The 25,586-nt window shown below is 44.7% G+C and overlaps 1 protein-coding gene and 1 long non-coding RNA gene across 14 annotated transcripts in view; one reads left to right on the top strand and one right to left on the bottom strand.

The window, feature by feature from the left end:
* Nucleotides 1–25,586, top strand: part of LOC307211921 (uncharacterized protein) — a 340,964-nt gene that overhangs the window by 127,044 nt on the left and 188,334 nt on the right. The window lies entirely within an intron of this gene.
* LOC307212055 lies at nt 14,251–25,573 on the bottom strand. Its single transcript, XR_013836778.1, has 3 exons — nt 25,498–25,573; nt 19,979–20,067; nt 14,251–14,540 (listed from the first exon to the last, which is right to left on the bottom strand). It is a non-coding gene; the product is annotated as an uncharacterized lncRNA (long non-coding RNA).

Below are 25,586 nucleotides of genomic sequence, written 5' to 3'. Positions count from 1 at the left end.
CCTATTTTCAAACTTACATTTGCAACCTTGAGAACTAGTAACTTAACATTTTTTTTTATAAAAAAAACCACCCAGAAACTGGTTCTAGCAAGAACCCTGGGGACATTGCATACCTCCCACCTGTGCTATATATGTGAGTGAGCTAAGAGTTGTTTATATTAGGAACTGTTGAGGAGGCAGATACCCACAAGTCTGTGGCTTCTGTGATAGCAAAACAGCTCAAGATGCTTGGGTATTTCAAATGGTTTGGAGGGGTGGGGGAGTTTGCCCTACATGTGTCTCAAGTAAATTGCTGTCGTCTCTTAACAAAATGGGATGTTGTAAAACCTAGACTTCGGGTTTCTGTGAGATTTTCGCATTACACAAGGTCCTATCTCTCTGAGACTCCCAAGTGAAATTTCTTCACTTCCTCGGTACTGCTTTTTATTCCTGACTGCTCTGACCAAAGCAAAAAAAACCCTTAAAAAGTAATAATGAAATGTGCAGCTTCCTTGAAGCCAGCTTTGTTTTCTATCGGTGGTACAGTAGTTTGTTTGCTATTACCAGCAGGTACGACACTGAATGGAAAGATTGTCAATGTCTCCTCATAAGAACGAAATGACATTTAAGTTTTAAGGAAATGCCAGCTTAAAAAAAGAAAAGAAAGAAGAAAGCGTGACTAAGAATCCCAGTAAGACTGCTAATCTTGTATACAACTGATTTTGTGTCAAAGGAAGTCCCATACTGTCCCCTTTGCATTTTATGAACTTTTAGCCTCATCATTTTTATTATTTTGTCTCTCTACATTTGTGTGTGTGTTTCTATATATCTGCCAGATGACAATGAAGTTCCATGCATCAGATGAAGTGGCCTCCAGTCCACAAAAGAATTATGGCACAATAAATCGTTCAGTCTTTATGGCCTCACAATACTTTTGGTTGTGTTTGTTGTAAGAAACTAACCTGGCCATCCCTTTAGGGTAAGGCTCACTCTTACTCTGATAAGTACGGATCACCTTTCTTTATTTTAGGCCCCAATCAACTAACATAAGCATGCATAGAGCAAACTGGTTAGTCAAAATAATCATTAGTGGGCATATTTGCAAGTCTCTGGTAGGTACTGTTGTATGACCTTAAAATTCTTATAACAATACCTTCCTTCTTTCTAAATCCTGGTTCCTCAGTCCTGAAGCAGTCACTTTTGTGAAATGCAGAGGGGTGGGGACTGGTTCTCTTCATTCCCCTTTTTCTGTGTGTGCATCCTAGTGCATTTTTTAAAAAATAAAAATAGGCAATGTAGCAGGAAACCCCCCCCCCCAATCATTCAGTTGTATAAACTTCACACACACTCACACACTACATACGCTACGCTTCTTTATAAATTCATAGAAAATCAACCATACATCGGATTTGCACTGTTCCACTTTTGTTTTACTCCATGAAGGAAGGACTACAAAATGGGGAAGGTTTGATACAGGGCAGCCATAATCCTTGACCATACCAGTACATACACAGGAGCCCTGCCCAGTATGCCAACCCTGATGGTCTCAGACAGAAGACCATCAACACTGCATACACGAGTGGATTCAACACGGACTATAACAAAAGAACAGTGACTGGATTCCCCCTCAGGGGGCAGGAAACTGCGACTACCTTTTGTCTTCTGAAAATGACTCATGGGGAGGGGGAGAAGGGAACCAGCCAGGTGACATGACACTCATGTTACCACCACCACCCCTCCCTCAACCCCTCCTTTCTGTGATGTATGATGTTTCTGGGGGTGGTCTTGATCTACAGGGTGGGAATTTCAAAAGTTTTTATAAGGCCTTGCACACCCATTTTTCTGTGTCTTTCCTCTCTCCTGCAAGTGAGGGGAGCACCCTGTTGCAACAGTTCAATAAAGGCTAAGCCTACAGGCTGCTGATTTGCTCCAATTTACTCTGGTTGGTGTCTTTACTTTTTGTCCAAGGGAGCCCTCGGATTTCTCCGGTAAAAGCAACTGAATTCTCATAGACCACTCAACACTAGCAAAACGTTCTCTTGATCTTTCCTAAAACTTGAAGTGGTCAGCTTCTCTCTCTCTCTCTCTCTTTCTCTCTCTCTCTCTCTCTCACACACACACACACACACCATTGTTGTAATCATGAGGTTTGCATGATTTTTGCTTGGTAAATAGATACTTAAGTGTTTTTCCTTCTGAGAAGAGCAAGCGTGTGGCTATGGAAATACTCATCCTCATAAGATTACTGTATGTTATTTACACAACGAAATTAAGATTTCATGAGAAATCTAACATGTTGACTTTCTGTATTTGCTGCTCACTCATTTCCTGTGAGGTTGAGTTTGTTTATCTTGAAAAATCCTATTTTTAAACCTGTTCTGACAATAAGCCATTTGAATGTTCATGCCAGTCATTTGAAGGTGTTTCACTTTGGTGCATGGTTGGTTGGGCTTTGCAGCTGCTTCTTTGAGAAATATGATGTTCAGAAGAACCATAATTTGCAGGGCAAGGGGGGAAAACAACAGACGTGTTTTCTAATATTACATGAGGGGAAATCAGTTCTGAACGGGAAAGATGACTTCCTAAAACTATCTGAAGTCAAATTCTGACCCAAGCCATCTGGTCTGATGCCATTCATGCAAACTATTACTTGTGGCCCACAACACATGAGACAGATGATGAATTAAAAAAAAGAAAACCAGTTTACATATTAGGCCAAAGCCTGAAGTATACAAGACTTGCAAGTTTCTAGACCAACATTTATGGCTGCTTGTAGGACCGTTGTGGTCCCTTCCAATGCTGCAATTACATTATTCTATGTTTCTACGATACAGACTCGGTCACACTTGTATCTTTCTCGCTTGGTGATGACAAATGAAGGTCATCAAATGGTGACTAGTGTGTGTAACCGAGACATCACAGAAGCTGACTGAAATGCCGCAGACATAATTTTCACCTCACTTTCTACACACACAAACACACTGTTGCTGGGACCACCTCTGTTAGGTTTTCAGATGGACACAGTGGGAGCTAATGCAGAATTACCTTCTCTCAGTTTTAATTTTTGGGATGAAACCAGTTTGTGGGAAAGTGATTTCCAAGGGTATGAAATATGTAGTAGGTCCAGTTTGTGTGCGGACTACGGGAAGATCTCAGTGTGCACTGAATGTAGAATACAATGCTTGTGTGTACACAGTTCTTCGTCTGCACTGGGATAAGGCAGCTTCCTGCATTAACACAATCAGCTGAAATTACTCAGTAATCCATTGATGAGAACTCATGGGATCCATGCACTTCAGCGTAGATGGCTTTCAAAGGGGTTCAGGAGCAGAGGCACAGGGAAGAGAGGAGATGGAGAGCGAAGGGGAAGAATCCGAGGGGAGCGTAGGAGAAGAGGACAGTGGACCGAGGGATTCCATGAGCCTCTCCAGCGAATCGGAAGATTCACAGAAGGGGGCGCCAGTGGCCAGGGGTAGGGGGTTCCCAAGGGGAACACCCCAGGAGCAAGGGGGCAGCAGGGACTCCCAGAGCAGTAGTTGGAAATCAGGACCAGCTTCCCCACCAGAGCAGAGTGGGGGGGAAGAGTCCCAAGGATCGGGGCCAGTGCATTCCCCAGCAGGGAGAGAAGATAAGGCAGGGCTGACCACACCTCCATCGGAGAGTCAGACAACGGAGGGGAGGTCAGATCCGGCCAGTATCCCGGAAGAGGGAAGCAGTGACAGAAGTAGTGTAACGGTCAGGAGGAAGGTCACTGGGTTGGCGCGAGAGGCAAGTTCAAATGTACAGGAGCGCGGGACAGCAGAGAATGAGGATTGGGAACCGGGTCCTAAAGCCCGCCGGAGGGAGGGGGAGGAGCTAAGCGACTCAGCGTCGGAAGAGTCCAGAAAGGGCAATGCCCCAGCGGGCAGGAGGACCCAGAGGAGGAGAGAGCAGCGTAAAAGGTGGAGCAGGGCTAGGATCTTAAACTGGTGTCATAGGGGAGGAGACTCAGACGGTACTTCGCCGGTCTAGGGTTAAGACGTAGAGCTGCGCGCTGCGGCTTTGAAATGGAAACTGAACCTCAATAAAGACTTTTGTACATAACGACAGCCTAGCGTTGGTCCTCTGTGAGCTGGGACCTAGAGGCAGCTCTGACAGATGTGTTTATCATGCACTTAACCATGATAACAAAATTCCCCTTGAAATTCCTAATAGCTGTTTCGTTTATGCCCTGCCTGTGGTCTTCCCAAAAGCATCAGGCTGACCATTGATAGGATGTAGGACTAGATGGACCCTCACAGGGTTGTGAGGATGAAATGGAGATGAAGAGAATCTGCCACAAACTCCTTGGAAGAAAGATGGGGGGGGTTTATGTAAATGTTAATAAAGCAGATAAACTCCCATCAGCCCCAGCCAGGTTGGCCAATGGCCAGGGATGATGACAACTGTAGTCCATTAACGTTGGAAGGGCGCCATGTTTGGTTACCCCTGGTCTGAGGAATGAGAGTAACCCCGCAGTCCTGTTTTGGCACCTGTTACTTCTCTTGCTCTCGTCCTGCATTTTCTTTGTAAAAACTCGAACAATGATAACAAGAAAAAGGAAGACAAAATAAAAAAATTCCTTCCAGTAGCACCTTAAAGACCAACTAAGTTAATTCTAGGTATGAGCTTTCGTGTGCATGCACACTTCTTCAGATACACTGAAACAGAAGTCACCAGACCCTTCTATATAGTGAGAAGGTGGGGAGGGGTATTACTCAGAAGGGTGGTGGGAATGGGTGATAGGCAGATAGCTGTGATGAGCCTGTTGACGACTCTTAACGACTGCAATAGGTCTTGCAGGAAAAAGCAAGGGGTGAGAAGGTGAAAAATGGCTTTGTCATGTATAATGAGATAAGAATCCAATGTCTTTGTTCAGACCAGGTCTCTCCATGGTTTTAAGTTTGGTAAGGTAAAGGTAAAGGTACCCCTGCCCGTACGGGCCAGTCTTGACAGACTCTGGGGTTGTGCGCCCATCTCACTTAAGAGGCCAGGGGCCAGCGCTGTCCGGAGACACTTCCGGATCACGTGGCCAGCGTGACATCACTGCTCTGGCGAGCCAGAGCCGCACACGGAAACGCCGTTTACCTTCCCGCTGGTAAGCGGTCCCTATTTATCTACTTGCACCCGGAGGTGCTTTCGAACTGCTAGGTTGGCAGGCGCTGGGACCGAGCAGCGGGAGCGCACCCCGCCGCAGGGATTCGAACCGCCGACCTTTCGATCGGCAAGCCCTAGGCGCTGAGGCTTTAACCCACAGCACCACCTGCGTCTAATGAGTTGCAATTCAGCAGCTTCTCTTTCCAGTCTATTTCTGAAATTCCTTTGTAATAGAACAGCTCCTACCCACTCAAACCTCTCTTGTACCTGCGATACATTGACGATATTTTTATCATCTGGACACATGGTCAACAGACCCTGGACACCTTCCACCAGAAATTCAATGATTTTCACCCCACAATCAACCTAACAATGAATCAATCTATGCAAGAAATACATTTTTTGGACACTACTATAAAAATACAGGATGGGCGCATAGACACCACCTTATACCGTAAACCAACTGACCAACAAACATATCTACATGCCTCTAGCTACCATCCCAAACATACCAAACAGTCCATTGTATATAGCCAGGCACTACGTTACAGCCGCATCTGTTCCAATTCTACAGACAGAGACTCTCACCTAAGAGATCTACAGCAAACCTTTTTAGAACTAAAATACCCAGCAGATGAAGTTAGACAACAGATCAACAGAGCCAGACTGATACCCAGAGAGAACTTGCTGCAAGACAGACCCAAAAAAGAAAATAACAGAACACCTCTAGTCATCACATACAGCTCCCAAGTTAAAACAGTACAACGCATCATCAGAGATCTACAACCTCTCCTGGACAATGACAGTTCTCTTTCTCAAGCTCTGGGAGGAAGACCTTTCATTGCCTACAGACAGCCACCCAATCTTAAACAACTCCTAACCCACAATAATACTACTACCAGACTTAACACGGACACTGGCACCAGAGCCTGCAATAAACCCAGATGCCAACTTTGCTGCCACATACACCCGGACAACACCATTACTGGCCCCAACAACATCACACATACCATCTCGGGACTATTTAATTGCTCATCGTCTAACATTGTGTATGCCATCAAATGCCAACAGTGTCCTTCAGCTCTCTATATTGGACAAACAGGCCAAACCTTACGCCAAAGGATAAACGGACATAAATCCGACATCAGGAATCACAAGACAGAGAAACCAGTAGGAGAACACTTCAATCTCCCAGGACATTCTATACAAGATCTCAAAGTAGCTGTTCTATTACAAAGGAATTTCAGAAATAGACTGGAAAGAGAAGCTGCTGAATTGCGACTTATTACCAAACTTAAAACCATGGAGAGACCTGGTCTGAACAAAGACATTGGATTCTTATCTCATTATACATGACAAAGCCATTTTTCACCTTCTCACCCCTTGCTTTTTCCTGCAAGACCTATTGCAGTCGTTAAGAGTCGTCAACAGGCTCATCACAGCTATCTGCCTATCACCCATTCCCACCACCCTTCTGAGTAATACCCCTCCCCACCTTCTCACTATATAGAAGGGTCTGGTGACTTCTGTTTCAGTGTATCTGAAGAAGTGTGCATGCACACGAAAGCTCATACCTAGAACTAACTTAGTTGGTCTTTAAGGTGCTACTGGAAGGAATTTTTTTATTTTGTCTTGACTATGGCAGACCAACACGGCTACCTATCTGTAACAAGAAAAAGGAAGCCACTAGTACATTGTGTCAACATTGTGTATCCAGAGCCACTGTTATGTACTGAGTTGAATAGGATCCAAATTGCAGCAGTCTGATTGGTCCTAGAACAATAGGATTCAGAATGCAGCAGTCTGATTGGTCCACAGGAGCCACCCAATCCAACTCCAGGTGGAAGTGAATCCGCAACCTGATTGGCCTACAGGAGAATCCCGGAATTAGCCAATCATGTGGGGCCCATTGTCTAAATAATGTATATAAAGCAGACATTTCGGGGGAACTTCCATTCCTCCTCACTACTATGAGCTGAATAAAGAGCATGAAATCCACACTCGACTCCGAGTATATTTCAACCACCAATTGAAAACAAATAGCCTCTGCCTTTTTGAAGCTCTCTTTAACCTTGTAGGCAGAACGCTGTCTAAAAGTAAGGACTTGTTTTACTGAATTCGGGCCTCAGCTCAGTAACTTGCCTGAATTGATTTGAGGTTATATATGAAGCTGTGTGGCAGGGCTCCTAACCTAGGCCTGTCCGAGTCTTAAGGGGAAAGAAGGAGAGGGGAAGCTGTGGTTTGGGTTGCCCTTAAGGTGACAGTGCTGGAATACAACACCTCGACGTCATCTTGTCTCATAGTAGTGATTTCCCTCAGATAATTACGCATTTTCTGAGGGAAAACAAGGTGCTTTCTTTTTCTGGGGGCGTGTGGGGTTTCGCTGTTCCTCCCACACTATGATGTTATCACATGACCTGGATGGAACTTGGGCACAAAGCGGTTGGGGCTCTTCTCAAAAAGATTTGGCTCTGCCCACGCCATGGCCTATGCAACATCATCGAATCATGAAATGTGGGCTGAGCTGGGCTAAAAACATGCAGCCCTCGCCACTCTTCAGCAGCTTTGGAAGCAGTAAAAAAAAAACACCAAAGATGCCTGTCTCTGAAAGACTATCTAGGTTTGGTTTGGTTTTTTAAAATAAAAAAATGGGACCTATCTGTGTGAAACGCTTGAACTTGAAAAATAAAATAAAATAAAACCCACCACTGTTGCAAAATGCAGCATTTACTGTTCCAAACGCAGAGGCTGAAGAACACCTTCCTTCATTCCAATGCCATGGATGTTAGTAGTCTCGAGGTGTCTTCACCCTACCAAAGCAGTTTTTTCCTGAGATTTGTCCCATAACATTGTCTGTACTGTAATAAATGAAAATCTGCCTTTATTCCCTTATGGGGGACACAAGAGCCCTTATAGAGTCCTTTGTAGGTTCTCCATTCATTGGAGAAAATAACAGAGGCCAACCAGAGAATATTGAGAAGCAAAGCAGCTCGTAAGCCTGATCTTTATTGAACTGTTACAACAGGGTGCTCCCCTCACATGCAGGAAAGGAGGAGGACTCCGAACAAAGGTGTGTCTGCCCTTATATAGACTTTTTAAATTGCCTGCCCTGGAGTCCAAGACCACCCCCAGAAACATCATACCTACATCAGAGAAGGAGTATAGCCCAAGCCCCCCCCCCCCCGATACATCATACCTACATCACAGAAGAGGCAGTCTACAACAGAAATCTGAGTGTGTTGTTTATCTCCTGTCTGGCCATTAACTGTGAATGGTTACTTGATTGGATACCCTGGGGAGCTTGGCCAGTCTTTTGTAATGACAAATACTTAGTTCCTGAGCCAGGTCACAGGCTCACCCTATTCATACACAGACATACCCTTAAGACAGGATTTGTGAACAAAAAGACAATGGGGAAGATCCCCCACCCCCTCCCTCCTTGCAGAGAAAACATTTGGTCAGTTTGGGTGTCAAAATGGTTTCAAGGCAGTCCTCCTGTGCGGCTCCAGACATGTGGTCCACACATCTATGTATGCGCTTGGTTGGTACATTTATGATTATATATATATATACACACAACACCTTATTTTTTAAAAATTTCAGTACGTAACACAGATACAGAAAGGTGAAAAGGTGAATGGTTTCACCACAGCGACCCCACAGAATGCCTCTGTGTTTTGTTGCTGAGAAGTAATTCGCTCACGGAGGCGATGCTCACTTGCCCTGCAACTTGTTCCTTGTGACAAAGGAATTCTTTTTTAAACACCTGCCTCCTCCAGTGCAGAGCTTGTGCCTAGAAACTTCAAACTGGGCGGCACATTATGAGGCAAGTATGGAGTGACCTAAACCCCTGTTTGCCTTGTAATGACAATATAAAAGGTAAAGGTAAAGGGACCCCTGACCATTAGGTCCAGTTGTGGCTCATCTCGCTTTACTGGCCGAGGGAGCCAGTATGACTAATCCGCTTCTGGCAAACCAGAGCAGCGCACGGAAACGCCGTTTACCTTCCCGCTAGAGCGGTACATATTTATCTACTTGCACTTTGACATCCTTTCGAACTGCTAGGTTGGCAGGAGCTGGGACTGAGCAACGGGAGCTCACCCCTTTGCGGGGATTCGAACCGCCGACCTTCTGATTGACAAGTCCTAATCTCTGTGGTTTAACCCACAGTGCCACCCGTGTCCCCAATGACAATATAGAATCCTGCAGTTCAGGATGGGATCTTCAGTCTTCCCCTGCCTATTTTTTATATGCCACTGCTCTTCCTCATGTCCCATGCTGCACCCATTTCTTCCCTAACCAGCCTTCAGAAATATGCCCACGGGGAGAAAGGGAACCTGGGAGAACTGGCAGAAAGAGAAGTTTTAACTACTTCTTGCGCACAGGCCAATTCTGCACTCCCTTCTACTCTCAAAGTTCTGCTAGGTGGGGAGAAGGATTAACACTATATCAGGTTTTGTTTTGTTTTTTTTTTTTTAAAAAGGCATGTCATAATGATATCATTACAAACTTGGAGCCTTTACCTAACTCTGGGGTCAGCAAACATTTTCAGCAGGGGGCTGGTCGACTGTCCCTCAGACCTTGTGGGGGGCTGGACTATATTTTGAAAAATAAATAAATGAACAAATTCCGTTGCCCAACAAATAACCCAGAGATGCATTTTAAATAAAAGCACACATTCTACTCATGTAAAAACACACTGATTCCCGGACCGTCCGCGGGCCGGATTTAGAAGGTGATTGGGCCAGATAGTTTGCCTACCCATGAGTCCTAACCCTCATCAGTCCAAATGGGAAAAAATAATTAAATAGGGAAATACTGATAAACATGTGTTGTTGGAGGAATGTGCCACAGGATACTATTAATATAAGCCTCAAAGAAAGTGTCTACAAAATAGGTTTTTTAAGTGGCATTTAAGGCCAAAGCATCTTAGGTGTACAGTATAGGCAATAAGTCCACAATGGAGATGTAAGAAGCCTAAAGCCAGCATTTTACACACATTTTGGAATTGTTCTCGAATGATCCAAAAAGAAGTGTTTCCCCCGTTCCATGAAATAATGTCATATAAATAATAACATTTTGAGATTGAGTCACTGTATATCAAGTTTCAATTTAAGAGAGGGAGGTTTAAAAGGTTAGGTGGGTGGGTTTTTTCTCACTCTCTCTCACCAAAATCTAGCACTAAGAGGATGTTTGTAACCATTAGGCCAAATCCAAAATAGAGAGCGTGTAGGATTATCTTGATTTAGGTTCAGGATTCCCTGATATGCTTTTCGAATCCTAGCATGCACAGTTTGTATATTTTTAATTTTTGTTTGAACCTTGGTTTTATTAAGTGTGGTTTGTACAGTTCATGGCTTTAGGGACTAAACTGTACCTTCAAGTCATTGACAGTATAGAGGAAGCTGATTTATACTGAGCCTTAGGTCTATCTCGCCCACTCGTGTTTAGTGATCAAACAGACTAAACTTCAGTCTGGCTGCCAACATCTCCCCAAGGCCTCCTGAGGAGATTTCCCCTCAGTCTTGCTGTTTCAGATTCTTTAAAGTAGAGATGGCAGGGATATTGCATTTGGGATCCTCTGTGCAAATGTTCATGTCTGGGCCCTGGAAAGATAACAAATAGTCTCTGCCAAGGGAATTATAAGCCACCACATCCACCCCTTCTGTTCTGAGCCCACTAGGCTTGATTTTTTCATTGTTGTAGTGCTGTGGGAACCTTTTATAGGAACAGCCGACTTTATAGGGAAGCCGACTAACACCCAGTCAGAAAACAGAGAATTATATTCCCAGGCCAGCAGTGGATCTCCAGAATTTCAGGCAGAGGGTTTTCCTGGTGGTCCTACCTGGAGATGTGAGGGACCTTATGCATGCAAAGTAGACGGTGTACCACTGGGCCACATACCCTCCCCTGGAGTCCCATGCCACTTCCAACAATATATGGATGACGGAGCCATGTTGGTTGTGAAAATGATGGGATTTCTGCCCATGCTGCCATGCCCCTCCCTAAGGCCTGGTCATTGTTTCTGTGTCAAGAAGTCACGCTCTTCATGGGACACATGCAGCTGGATATTAGCAGAGTAGCATGAGGCTAGAGTCTAGACTGGGGCGAGGGGCATGGCTTGTATGTCACTGATGGAAATGATTGAATCCTGTGAACTGCTCTGAGACCATATACTACTAATAATAATAATTGTTTTTAAGTGCTAATGCTCACAATTCCACTGCCTTGTTTTTTTAAGTTTCCAGTCCTCATTTCCTGTTGTTGCTGTCTCTGATGAAATAGGTTGTACGTGTTTCGAAATACTATAAAAACTGGCAAAAGCCTGTTTAAAAGAGGTGATGGTGGGGTGGTTGGGACCATTCTAACTCTACAACTCTTTCAAGCTCATAATTGTCCTGTCGTATCACCTTCAGCACTTAGCAGGGTGGGGTGGGGATTGCTATTTTCTGTCCCCACCTAGGAAGGATAGTGTTATGTACTAAGCTTGGATCCTAGAACAATAGGCAAGTAGGATCCTAGAATGCAACAACTGATTGGCCAGCAGGAAAAGACCAATCAGGCTCCAGGAGGGAAGCAGAATCAGCCAATCAAATGGGTCTCATTATGTAAATAATGTATATAACAGCCTGAGGTTTGGGGGGGCAATTCTATCAACTGTTTTACAAGCTGCAACAAAGAGCATGAAATCACTACAGGACTCTGAGTATATTTCAGATAGTCTTTACTTACCCTAATTAATGGGGGAGAGGCTCTTTCTCTCTCTCCCTTTTGTTAATCATGGCCAATGATGGTCAAGGGCAATGGGAGCTAGACTCTGATCACAACTGAAAGGAACCACATGGGCTGTCTTTACCAAACTTGATCCACTGGGAAAGGAGGGGCAGAGAGAGAAGGAACTTGCCCACCTGGCATGGATCTTTGTATAAAGCCGCTTCATATTTGTCAGTTTTAGGCATGTGTAAATTGGTGCAGATTTAATCAATTAAATGTTGAATTGGTTGAAACTCATATAATCAAGGAACTAAAATTTCTCAAATTAATTTACACATAGCCCTCTTGGCAAAACAGACAAGTAAGACGAAACCCATTTCGCTCTGAACCTGATACACAGAGCAGCTCTTTCAGAAGAGCATTTCATTTACAGCAAATAACTTAACAAGATAAAAGCCTCAGGAAAAGAACAATATATTTACAGCAAATGGATTTGCAAAGCTGGGAGTGTGCTAAAGGATTATTAATTTGGATATGGTGCTTTCCCCCCCAGCATTGCTATGCAGCTGAAATGCGCTTATTGTGAACGGCAAGCCCATTTCTACAAAACAACGCCGTTCATTTTTGCTTGTTGTGCCTTGCGTGAATAGGCCCCTTCAACGTGGGCCTTAAAAGTTAGCATATTTATGGCCTGAGCCCGAAACATGCTGCAACAGCAAATAAATTGGTCCAGATGGAAGTATTCAGGCTGCTGTGGCTGTTCAGCGTCACAAACCACAACGTTCTGTTGGCATTGCAGGCAGATAGTCTGGTGCATGGCTGTGTATTTGGGACTGCAACACTAGTGTGCAAAACGCCCTTTAGTTTCAACACCCCAAAGTGGTTCGGCGTGCAGAGACGGGAGAGAATGTTATAATAATGCAAGGATTTGCCTGTGTTTCTGTGTACTTCCTCCTCTTTCCCTTGAACTTCTGTGCCAGTACACAGGACCAAGATATTTTGAGCCACTGTTGTAGGAAACTCATAATCTGTTAAGGGTGGCAGCTGCCTCATGGTAAGGCTGTCCCTGTTAGCAGAAGAGGACAAGGAGAGGTGGCCAGGCCCAAGAAACTGAGAGGCAAAGGCAGAGATGGAAGTCAGTAGGCCATGATGGGAGAACACAGTATCTTTGGGGAGAAGCTTTACAAATGTCCCTTAACACTCAATATTCACACATAGCAATTCATCAGGATTCTCCCCACAGGTCATTTGGTGTCAGTTGGCCCAGTCAAGGTATGTGTTGGGAGGTGGGGGCAGTCCAGCCATAGCGGGCCCTGTTGTCCTTATGACAGCCTCCTCTGTACTTTCCCACAGGACACCTGGTGTCACTTGTTTTTAGAGTTCCTCTAAACATGTGCCGTGTATCTCATAACGTGAGTCACCACAGACGACAACTTCCACATTTATTTGACCCCATATAAGCTTCGGACTGCCTTAAAAACCTTATGCATTGCCAAAATCCTAGCGTAAGGCAGTGTTTCTCAAACTTGGGTCCCCAGCTGTTGTTGGACTACCATCATCCCTTACCACTGGTCCTGCTAGCTAAAGGATGATGGGAGTTGTAGTCCAACAACAGTTGAGGACCCAAGTTTGAGAAACACTGGCACCAGGAGAGGCCTGTTGGATCAGACCAAAGGTCTGTCTAGTTCTGAATCCCGCATTGCACAGGAGGCAGACAGGTGCCTTTTGGAAGCGCATCATCAGGCCATGATAGCAGTAATGATTTCCTGGTAGCAGACTCAGACATGAAATTCCGGTGGCTATGTAGCCAAAATGGGGCTGCTGTGATACAAGAGGGAGGTATCAGCCAACTCACCCGCCCCCTCAAAAAAACCCAGTCCAATGAGGATTGAGAATTCTCCCTAGGCACAGAATGTTGTATTTCAGTTAGAAAATAAAAGTAAAAACATATAGTATTCCGAAGGAAGGTGTGGCTAGGTGTCTTGCTAAAACCAAGGAGAAGCATTTCAGTTAGAAGGTGAGGATGCACTGTAATATTTTACAGCCTTTTAAATGTCTCTGTGGGAAGGGGGGGGTATTGTTATGTTGTTTTGGTTTAATTATTTACTTTTGTTTTATCTTGTATTTTATTCTGCGAACCACCCTGAGATCTTTTGATGAAGAGGGGTATATAAATTTAATAAACAAAACAATTAAAATGAAACGTTTCGTTGCATGTGGCATCTGTCACAGTTAGACACGCTTTCCTCCACGAATTTAATTCAAAGCACGTGGCTTCCCCCAAAGAATTATGGGGACTGTGGTTTCTTAAGTGTGCTGGGAATTGCAGCTCTGCGAAGATGGGTAAACTACACTTCCCATAATTCTTTGGGGGAAGCAATGTGCTTTAACTATACAGCGTGGGTGTGATTTAAACCCATCCAGGCCACTTGCTATCATCTCACCTTGTGATGGTGAATTTCACAAAGTGAATATGGGTTGCACACTGTGGCTTAAGTATTTCGTGGGCCAAACAGAGCACCACTTCACATGTCTGCAGTGTGTATTTGCCATGGTAAACACTGGAAAACTGCACGTCCATGGAGATAAGTATACTCCAGGGAGGAGCAGCCAGTCACAGCCATTGGCCGTCTGGTTCATCCACTGTACACTCCTGCACCGATGGATACATGGCAGGCATGTCTGTTTAGTAAAGTGTGAATCAGCCCTGGCAGTCATTATGAAACAAGCTCCTATGACCGAAAAGGGAGAGAGCAAAAATTAGACACGTTATCACTGCGGGTTGAGGTAGTGTTTTGAAAGGGGACTTTTTCTCCCTTTCCCTCGCTCAGCGCCTCCCCCAATATAATCCATTGTTGAGTAAACAGTCATAAATCTGTTGCAGACGGACAGGCTACACCTACTCAAATTGCCTACTGCTGCAATTTCAGCTTCAAGCTTTAATGCCCTAAACATGGATAACTTTTGTGAGCAAGGCACAGATCTGATTAATGATGCAAGCTTGCCAACCACTGTATTCAACAACTGCAGCAGCAGACCCACACCCCGCCCTGTCCTTTAACTAACTAAATAAGCAAATTTCAGCACTGAATTATACAAGAGCACCAGAGCTTAATAAACTGTATTCTAAAAGACACGGCAGATAAGGTTTCGTAGCCCCGCTGGGCTAGCAAACTCAGCAGACTTGTTCATTTAGCTTTCTGTTTTCTGGTGTTTGCCAACTTTTTGTCTGTTAATTCAGACGCAGGAGGAAGAACGTGTGTGGTTATTTGGTCAATTGGCTCCTTTCACAAACAGATGGGTTCTCCCAAGCCTACTGTCTTTAAATACACGTGCACGCACACACACACAAAATGTATATCATGTTAAGTATGCAGCAGAGTGGGACCCCCTGCTTTGATGTACTCCAAGCTGCTGCCAAACGTATTGCTCTACTTTCCTTTGAACCACATCAGTGAGGCTGGGAGGGGGCAGCCCAGTACCCCCATGCACACTGCTCAGGCTTGCGCCCCGGAGAGGTCACTGTGGTGCAGCTGATGCTGCAAAAGCAATGCAGGAGGCAGCAGTTACGCGATACCAGTCTCTGCAGCCACAGCAGGCGCTGTGATTCTCCAGTGGTTTGACTTCACTCCTGGAAGCACATTCCATTGTTGCTCAAGACTGGCGGATGCCAACAGTGACTCCTGTGAGCATGACTGCAGCTGTTGCTTGCCACAAAGCTAGAGGTGACTTGTAATGAAGAGTTACCATCTCTCTCTTTTCTGGCATGCTCAAATATCAGGCAAAAATGGGTTTGTTTGTATATCACATCTCTATCTTAGCATTCCTCTGAGGGGTTCAAAGCAGAAAACACGAGGCTATCACGTTCTCCCACTGCCCAACCCAGTAAAACTGAGAGTTAGTGATGGGCCATAGTCTATGCTATGAGCTACCTAACAGAGGAGTTGAAAACTCATGCCTGTAACCCAAATCTAATGGTCTGTCTGCTGTGCCACATTAGTTCTGTTCTACAGCTGAAGTTTCTGAAGTTTCTACAGCTGAGAGCCAGTGTGGTGTAGTGGTTAAGAGTGGTAGATTCGTATTCTGGTGAACCGGGTTTGCATCTCTGCTCCTCCACATGCAGCTGCTGGGTGACCTTGGGCCAGTCACACTTCTCTGAAGTCTCTCAGCCCCACTTACCTCACAGAGTGTTTGTTGTGGGGGAGGAAGGGAAAGGAGAATGTTAGCCGCTTTGAGACTCCTTCGGGTAGTGATAAAGCGGGATATCAAATCCAAATTCTTCTTCTTCTTCTTCTTCTTCTTCTTCTTCTTCTTCTTCTTCTTCTTCTCCCATTGTGGAGAGGTGCTGATGGGAAAACCTTATCCTGTCATATTTGTGACTATCATCCCAGCTACTGAAAAGCAAAAGAGCTCAGCAAGGGAAGAGATGGCAATTCACCCATGAGTGGGTGAGGGGAACCTGGGGCCTTGAAGGTGTTTATTACCTTATTTCCAAAAACTTCTGCACTGTCAACATCAAGGACAGAAATAATGGCAGCATAAGGTCAATAACAAAATTACATTAATATTGGCCAACCAAGTACAGTTGTTGGGCTATAACTCCTAGCATCCCTGACCCACTGGTAATGCTGGCTATGGTGGCAGACCACCATCTGACCAACATCTGGCAGACTACAAGTTCAATAGACTTGCAGTAGCAGCAGTGATAGGAGCATAGCTGTCAACTTACAGATTTGAAAATAAGGGACCAGCAGCCCGGAAATAAGGGATCAGCAGCCAAAATAATTTTCCAAGCACAGGTATGTTCGACTTCTGAGCCCCTCCGAGCCAAAGGCAGAAAGCCCAGCCAGCTGCCGAACGAAGCCTCAGTCGGTGGTTCCCACAGCGCAGCAACCCAGCAAAGGGGATGCAGCAAGGAAAACCACTGTCACCTCTCTGCTGGGAAGCGCTGAGCAAAGGCAAGTCCCCAGGCAACGTGGCCGATTTGATGCAAGCTCCACCCCCCCACAGTCATTCTTAGACTCCTTATTGGGTGAGCAACACAGCCAAGCAACACAGTTGGAGCCTCCCTGCTCCCTGGCCGGCAGGGAAGGAGGGAGAGAAGCAGCTTCCTTTGAAACCCGGGAAATTTAAGGGACATCATCAATAAGGGACAGCAGCGTGACACAGCGCTGGGATAAGGGACTTTCCCGCCAAATAAGGGACAGTTGACAGCTATGGACAGGAGGAAAAATTTTCCGATAGGGATGTGGCTCACCGTTAGCAATGAAAGTAGCAGAGCTTATTTGTTTCCCCCTTAAGCCTTTTGCTTGCTTGCTTGCTGCATTGGCAGCCTGGCCCCTATTTTACTCCCCTGCAGTGCATTAGACTAACATTGAAGGCAGAAAGTGGCAGGGTGCCACAAAAATTGGTAGAGGATATTTGGAGAAAATTCTGCAGCACTCCATTTTCTAGGAAGGTGAGAAAAATGAAAAGGAAATCTCAGAAATTTTCTCTGAGATATTTCAGGTCAGCTCTACTCGATACAGTGCAGATGTCCTGTATGAAGGCCAGCAGACCTTTCCACACACCAGAACCATCTTCCTCTTTTCTTTCTTTTTAAAGACTAGCAGTTGCTACGGCCTCTTTCAAGTATTTATTTATAGCCAGGATGAGAGATAGAAACCTGCCTTTTAAAAAATGAGCGATGAGATTATACCAAACCCCACTGAATTTTGCATAAGATCTTAAATTCCACACTGCCTTGTACGATTGCTGCCATGCAGCTTCCTAAACTCCCTGTTTAAGCATTATATTCTCGTTGTGATTTATTTCCCCCCTGGAGTGCTGAAGTGAACACAGTCCACTAAAATTAATTCCAAGGGAAAAGAAACTGGTTCAAATCTCCTGAGAGATCAGGCTGCTGTTTCCCTGAGGGAAAGCCTCCTCACCACTTGAGAAATGGGCCTCTTGCTTGATACATTTTTCATTCGCTGCATATTAGCAAATTAAAAAAGACAGCAGATTTATATTTCCTGCAAGAGGTGATTGTGTAACAGAAGTCAGCTAGTTTGTTTCCCTGTTTATTTCAACATGGTTAATTGGCTAATAAAGATGCAATAATCTGAATGGCAACACGTTCCAAAATATGGAAACGTGTCTTTCTGCCCTGCCAAGCCCGTTTCGTTAATCGCCAACACATTACAGTAATAAAAAGCTCATCCACTAAGCACAAAGCTGTAATGCAAGACATTACAATGGCTCTAAATTTCGGTGAGCCGTCAGCACCAATGCCAGGCTTTAATTATGATTTGCGAAAGGGAGTTGCTGAACAACCATACGTGTCACCTTTATTGCCCTTGGGCCTAAAGAGTATTCCATTCTGAAAAACGTCAGCATAGTTTGGCTCCCTGACCATCCAACAGGCAAATGAGGGAGTGCCCGTATTCCTTATTTATTGATTTTGTTTTGCCCCCCACAAAAGATCTGTGTGGCTACCGGTGTACTCAAGGCAAATATTCTGAAATATTCTGAAACAGCATAATAAAATAACTGCATATGAAACAAATATAACAGCTGTATGGCTGGAGGCAGCATGCTCTTGGGAGGTGCTGTGATGGCCATTGATTTCGTGAGCACTCACTTTGCATGTAGAAGATGACAGATCAAACTCTTGACATCTCTGATTAGAAGGTTTTCAGGTGACATAATTGGGACATGAGGCTCCTGCAAATGATCTGCATTATCAAGCATTATCAAGCCTCCCAGAGTGGCTGGGGAAACTCAGCCAGATGGGTGGGGTATGAATAATAAATTATTATTATTATTATTATTATTATTATTATTATTATTATTAATCTTAGCTTACTTGCACGAAGCTTTCACGGAGGTTATACTATGTCTGATCTTTATTGAGTGTTCATTCTGATTTGTTTGTGAAGAGGTAATAGGCCTTCCCGATAATTCATTCAAATGCATTTCCTCATCACTTTCCTAACAGCAGTTTATTTATTTACTAGATTTGTTTCAGCGGAGTGCTTTAATTGCACAAACCTACATTTCTGCTATATGCTCTTGACTACCTCCCTCAAAATACTGACTTTCTGGAAGCAGCCACAAATTGACTAAACTCTATCATAGTACAAGGCAAACTCTGCTCATACACACTATTAAATGTATTGCACTGTTGCATCTTAGTTTTGAGATACGTTTCTATGAGGTGGTTGTTGTTGCTGTTTTTACTGGTTTGTTGATTTGTAATAATAATAATAGTAATAATAATTTATTTATTTATATGTTGGCCATTTGACGGGGCTGCCCCTAGGTTGTATCCTGCTTTGGGTCTACAGCTTTAAGAGAAAGACAGCCATAAAGCATAATAAAAGAGATTATTATTAATGTACAGTGGTGCCCCGCAAGACGAATGCCTCGCAAGACGAAAAACCCGCTAGACGAAAGGGTTTTCCGTTTTGGAGGTGCTTCGCAAGACGAAAATGTCTTGCGAGTTTTTCCGACTTTTTTTCCTTTCCCCCCCTTTTTCTAAGCCGCTAAGCCGCTTATCTACTTATCCGCTAAGCCGCTAAAAGCCGCTAAAAGCCGCTAAGCCGCTAATAGCGCTAAGCCGCTAAGCCGTCAATGGGCTTGCTTCGCAAGACGAGAAAACCGCTAGACGAAGAGAATCGCGGAACGGATTCTTTTCGTCTTGCGAGGCACCACTGTATTCCTACCGGGGAGGTAACGTTATCAGACCTAACTCTGTACCTATCTCTCATGATGAATGTTTGAGCTCCGAGCAATTAAAGGCATGCAAACACAGCTGAAATTTCATGTTCATTTTAAAGCATTTATATCTCTGGAACCCACCACCCCATCCTTTTCAGTTCATGAGTATTATCACATAACAAGTGATGGCTTTCCTGGTTTAAATATCACTACTACTCTCTCCAATGACTGCAGAAGTCACTCCTCCACTGGCCTGGCCTGGATACTGCCTCATCGTGCCCTGTGTCTAGACTCAGATGAAATCCCATAATTGTGGAATGAATGGTGTATCTGAAGAAGTATGCATGCACAGGAAAGCTCATACCAATAACAAACTTAGTTGGTCTCTAAGGTGCTACAGGAAGGAATTACTATTACTATTACTATTACTATTTTGTTTCAACTATGGCAGACCAACATGGATACCTACCTGTAACTAGAAAAAAAGCAAGTTAGCTATTGCCACAACCTGAGGATCCAGGTTCTGTGATCCAGGAGAAGTAGAAGACTGCCAACCCCCTACAGGAAAGAAGAAATTATGTATGATGATGGTGTTGTTGTCTAGTCGTGTCCGACTCTTTGTGACCCTATGGACCAGAGGACGCCAGGCCCTCCTGTCTTCCACTGCCTCTCGCAGTTTGGTCAAACTCATGTTGGTAGTTTCGAGAACACTGTCCAACCATCTCATCCTCTGTCGTCCCCTTCTCCTTGTGCCCTCCATCTTTCCCAACATCAGGGTCTTTTCCAGGGAGATAGATGGTAATGTCCTAATATTGTGTGTGGTAAATTATCTGTTTTATATGCAGAAGGTCTCAGGTTCAGCCCTCAGCCTCTCCAGGGAGGGTGAGTTGGGAAAGTCCCCTGCCTGAAACCAGGCTAGCTGGTCCAAGGGTCTAGCTCCATATAAACCAGCCTTTTCTGTTCCTATGCCCCTGTTTTGAATTTCTCCGGCAAACAGTCTTTCCTGGGCCCAAGGGAACCAAACAGAGAGAAACCACATGTCTCCTTCTAGCAGCCAGCAAGATAAGGAGATTTTATGAGGACTCCAGAGGACAAACTATTTGCTTGAGAAAACCACCAGTAAACTAAGGAAGGACAAATGTAGATGCTGTTCCCCAGAGCAGGAAAAATACCTATTTTAGTCCAAAGCAAGAACACACTAGATTGGCCATATTGTGTTTGGACTAGGGGTAGAGGAGAAAATCGATCCAGTTCACATTTAATGCTGAATCTATCAGATTTGTACAACCATCATTTGAATTTCTCACTTACCTGAATGTTGTGATGCAGGTCTCCAATGCATGTTTTTTTTATTTTATTTTAAATGCATATATTGGGGACAGGCGCACCGAGTTAGGCCCAACATTGGGGGGGGGGGTCGTTGCACGTGCATGACGTCACACATGCAATTTCCTTCCCCCAGGCTGGCCAGGCCTATCGGGACACACAGACGTCCCTTTGAGGATTGCCAGTGCTCTTTCACGGAAAGCTTTCTGGCAATCACAGCTGGGGGCGCGGGGGATGAAAATCGCCCTCGGTGCCTCCTGCTCTCACCCAGCAGGACAATGCTCACCTGGGGGTGGCGGAGGTTGGCACCCCCCTCAATATTGGGGAGGCTCAGCCCCTTGCCTAGAAATATTGAGGAGGCTGAAGCCCCTTCTACCCCCTATAGTTAGTGCCCCTGTACTGGGATAAGGTGAAATAATAATAATAATAATAATAATAATAATAATAATAATAATAATAATAAATTTATTATTTATACCCCGCCCATCTGGCTGGGTTTCCCCAGCCACTCTGGGTGGCTTCCAACTGAATATTAAAAACAATACAGCATCAGACATTAAAAACTTCCCTAAAGAGGGCAGCCTTCAGTTGTCTTTTAAAAGTAAAATAGTTGTTTATTGCCTTGACATCTGCTGGGAGGGCGTTCCACATGGCAGGCACCACTACCGAGAAGGCCCTCTGTCTGTTTCTCTATAACAGGGGTCAGCAAACTTACCGCGCCTTGGGCCGGTGTCTCCAGCGCCGATTGTGCGGTGGGCCAGAGGGTGGGGGAGCGCGTGCCCATACGTGTGTGAACACGCTACTTCTGGCACACTTCCAGGTCAGAGGAGCACCGGAAATAGCTTGTGTGCATGTGCATGGGCCTCCTCTGACCCGGATGTGCACTGGAAATAACACACATGCGCAAATAACGTGCATGCACTCTAGCTATTTCCAGTGGTCCTCCGACCCGGAGGTTGGCAGCTACACTGCGCAGCGCAGCGCTGGTAAGAGTGGGCGGTGGCGGCGGGGGTCACCGTGTGCTGGATAAACGAGTCCCGTGGGCCTTAGTTTGGGTACCCCTACTCTATAACCATGCCTTTGGCTGATTAAACAATCTATGGCCTTTTGAATGTGTTTGTGGGACGGGGGCTATTAGAATTGTAGATTTGGAAGGGACCACTGGGGTCATCTAAGGGATGCGGGTGGCACTTTGGGTTAAACCACAGAGCCTAGGACTTGCCGATCAGAAGGTCGGCGGTTCGAATCCCCCGCGACGGGGTGAGCTCCCGTTGCTCGCTCCCTGCTCCTGCCAACCTAGAAGTTCGAAAGCACGTCAAAGTGCAAGTAGATAAATAGGTACCGCTCCAGCAGGAAAGTAAACGGCGTTTCCGTGTGCTGCTCTGGTTCGCCAGAAGCGGCTTAGTCATGCTGGCCACATGACCCGGAAAAACTGTCTGCGGGCAAACGTCTGCTCCCTCGGCCACTAAAGCAAGATGAGCGCCACAATCCCAGAGTCGGCCATGACTGGACCTAATGGTCAGGGTCCCTTTACCTTTACTGGGTTCATCTAGTTCAACCCCTTGCAATGCAGGAATATTTTGCCCTGTGTGGGGCTCAAACCCCTGACCCTGAGATTAAGAGTCTCAGTGCAAGCAAGAAGCACTATCAGGAGGACACATTCCACTCTGGCAAGAACATTCAAGTAGAGCGCCAACCAAGGATGGTAACAGGTTTGGACTAGGTAGAGTTGGTGTGGCTGGGCAGGAGCAGGGCCTGGACCACTTTCACCCTCCAACCCTGATGTCCGCCATCCCTGCCTTCCTACCGTACTTCTAACATGTGGGAGGGTAAGGGCAAACAGTGTTGTTTCAATAGATGATATTATGGTCTGAGAATTTTCATTGTGGTAGAAATCTTTTTTAAGAAGGCTGGTTTTAGATGGTTTTCCAGGGGTAGCCAATCTGATTACCTGCAGATGTTGTTTGACTCCAACTCCCATCAGCCCCAACGGCCGTACCAATGTTAGGGGATCATGGGAGTTGTAGTCCTGCAACTTCTGGAGGGCAGTAGGTTCTCCACCTGTGGTGTAAAACATAAAAATATACGTTGTCTCACTCCAAAAAAATCCAGTGTATTCACACACATATAACAGGATCAGGGGTAGGGGTAGGGCCTGTGAGGGAATGCCAGTGAAATTCCCAAGAAAAAAGAAAATTAGCAGATCTGTTTGAGTCACACAGGCTCCTGCCAGGTACCACAGTGAGATCATTACAGGTAAAAAATAAGCAAGTAACAAGTCTGAAAATATTCGAAAATTGGACGAGGAGGGGAAGGGGAAGAACACAGCAGCTATGAATTGTTTTATAGATTTTGTCTCAGAAGCATTTTTAGCATTTGAGGTTCTGGCATTTTGAAATTAACCACAGTGACAATTTCACATCGTAATTCATGCGGGCTGAAGCATTTATGCTTCTCCTTCCACAGAACTTTCCGGACCCGACAGATATAGCTAAACCAATGCGATGTAAAAGGCATCTCAGCATTTTCCACTGGCTGCGGAATTGCCTGGATTTAATCCGTTAATTACTTTTTACATATGGGAGGGGAGTAGATACAAGCCCTCTGCTCATAAATTTCATTCTCGTAGCCTTTGAACAGCAGCAACTTGTTTTATTATTTCATTGTTACTGTTTTGAATTCACAGCTACTATTGGTGCCTTGTGTTGGAGGCATTTTGTATGGAGACATGTTGTTGTAGCAGTCTCCAAAAATGAGAGACAGGCAGACTGCATTCCTTAAACTAATCTGGAATTGACTTTTTAATTTGACATGGCCATTATGCATCAAATAGCTTTGGTCATAACAAGACCATACATTGAATACATATGGCTTACCTTGAAGAATCCTGGGGACTGTGGTTTACCCTTCACAGAACTACAATTCCCAGCAGTCTTCAGTTCTCAGGATTCTTTTGGGGGCACACTGTATATGATGATGCTCTTTTTCATGGTTCCAATTTTGGTTCATGTGCATTTGAAAAGAGCGATTGTTCCTATTATCTTATCTCCTATTGGACATAGCTGTGTGGCAAGCATATACAGTCGTATCTTGGTTTTTGAACAGCTTAGTTCTCAAACGTTTTGGCTCCCAAACGTTGCAAACCCGGAAGTGACTGTTCCGGTTTGCGAACTATTTTTGGAAGCCAAACATCCAACGGGGCTTCTGATTGGCTGCAGCCAATCAGAAGCCACGCTTTGGTATCTGAACGTTTTGGAAGTCGAACGGACTTCTGGAATGACTTCCGGAATTCAACTTTCAAGGTTCGACTGTACTGTATTGGCTTTTTACCACCTTAACTATAATGGCTTCTATAGAAGAATCCGGGAATTGTTGATTTTAGAGAAGGTGTAGAGAATACTTCAGATCCGCCACAAAGTCCAGTTCTCTGGCAGTGGACATTAATCTTAAGCCCATTAAAGTCTTCGATGTAAATATGTCCTTAGTGTGTCCTTTAATATTTAAAAGCATTAAAAGCCCCCACTGGATCAGGCCAAAGGCCCATTTCATCTAGCATCCTGTTCTCACAATCGCCAACCAGATGAGCGCAACAGCCTTTTCCCCACTTGTGATTTCCAGCAGCAAGTATTCAGACGCACAACAACAACAATTTATTTATACCCTGCCCATCTGGCTGAGTTGCCCCAGCCACTCTGGGCAGCTTCCAACACACATAAAAATAATAATAAAATACCAGACATTAATATTAATGATCAGATCCTATGTGAAAAGTCACAATACCTTTAAAATAAACAACTTATATCAAATCTTATTCTTACTTTTATTATTTATTGAATTTATATACCGCTCTATACCTGCAGGTCTCAGGGCAGTTTGCTGATAAATAAAGCAATATTCAAAACTCCATTGGAATCCAATAGTCAACAGTAAAATTAAAGATCGGCAAATAATAAACAGTTTACACTTATCAGTTACAATAAAGAATTGCTAATCTATAATCAATTTAAAAAAACAGCAAATCTCAATGCATGAAATACCACAAAACAATATAAAAGGATCAAATTGAGAAACAAAGACACACAACTTATAGAACTGTTTTTTCAAAACTATCCCTGAGCTCCTCTCTTTTCAGCTGCTTCTGCTGTTGTCAAAGTCATGGTCTGTGAAAGGCTCAGACTTGCTTCAGCCATTGGAACCATCATGGCTACCAGCTTGTTGTGCCTTCTGTGAGAGAAGATATTCAAATATTCCAAAATTTCATTGCACAGCTGGCCCCATTGGCAGCAGCCTGCACACCCCCCGCCGAGTTCCCCTGAGGCACCTGCCCTTGGAGCACCCCTGGGCTAGCCTGCCATCCTCAGGTGGACAGTGGACTATCATCAGTGTTAATGCCCGGTTGGATTCTGCACATGGAATCATAGAATTGTAGGGTTGGAATGGACCTCAGGGATCATCCATGGAGTCCATACCCCTGTGTGGCGTTCATACGGATCCCCCGGTCGTCTCACAGACTATTGACCTGTATACCACTAATCCGCTGCCACCAACCAGGTCCTCCCCGATAAAGCACTTAGTCTCAGTCAGGTTCTTAACAAAGAAGAGTGTAGTTTATTGCAAACACAAATAAACTTTAAGTGCATTCAAAACGTTGTTATTCTTTACCTTTTTAGTCTTATTTTATCCTGTCTCTAACTCTTCTACCTCCCCTCACAAAAGAATCAACTGCACTAACTGTCTCTCTGTTTCCAACT

Source organism: Podarcis cretensis (genome assembly GCF_951804945.1).
Source record: "Podarcis cretensis genome assembly, chromosome: 3".
NCBI lineage: Eukaryota > Metazoa > Chordata > Lepidosauria > Squamata > Lacertidae > Podarcis > Podarcis cretensis.
This window is presented reverse-complemented; position numbering and strand designations above follow the sequence as displayed.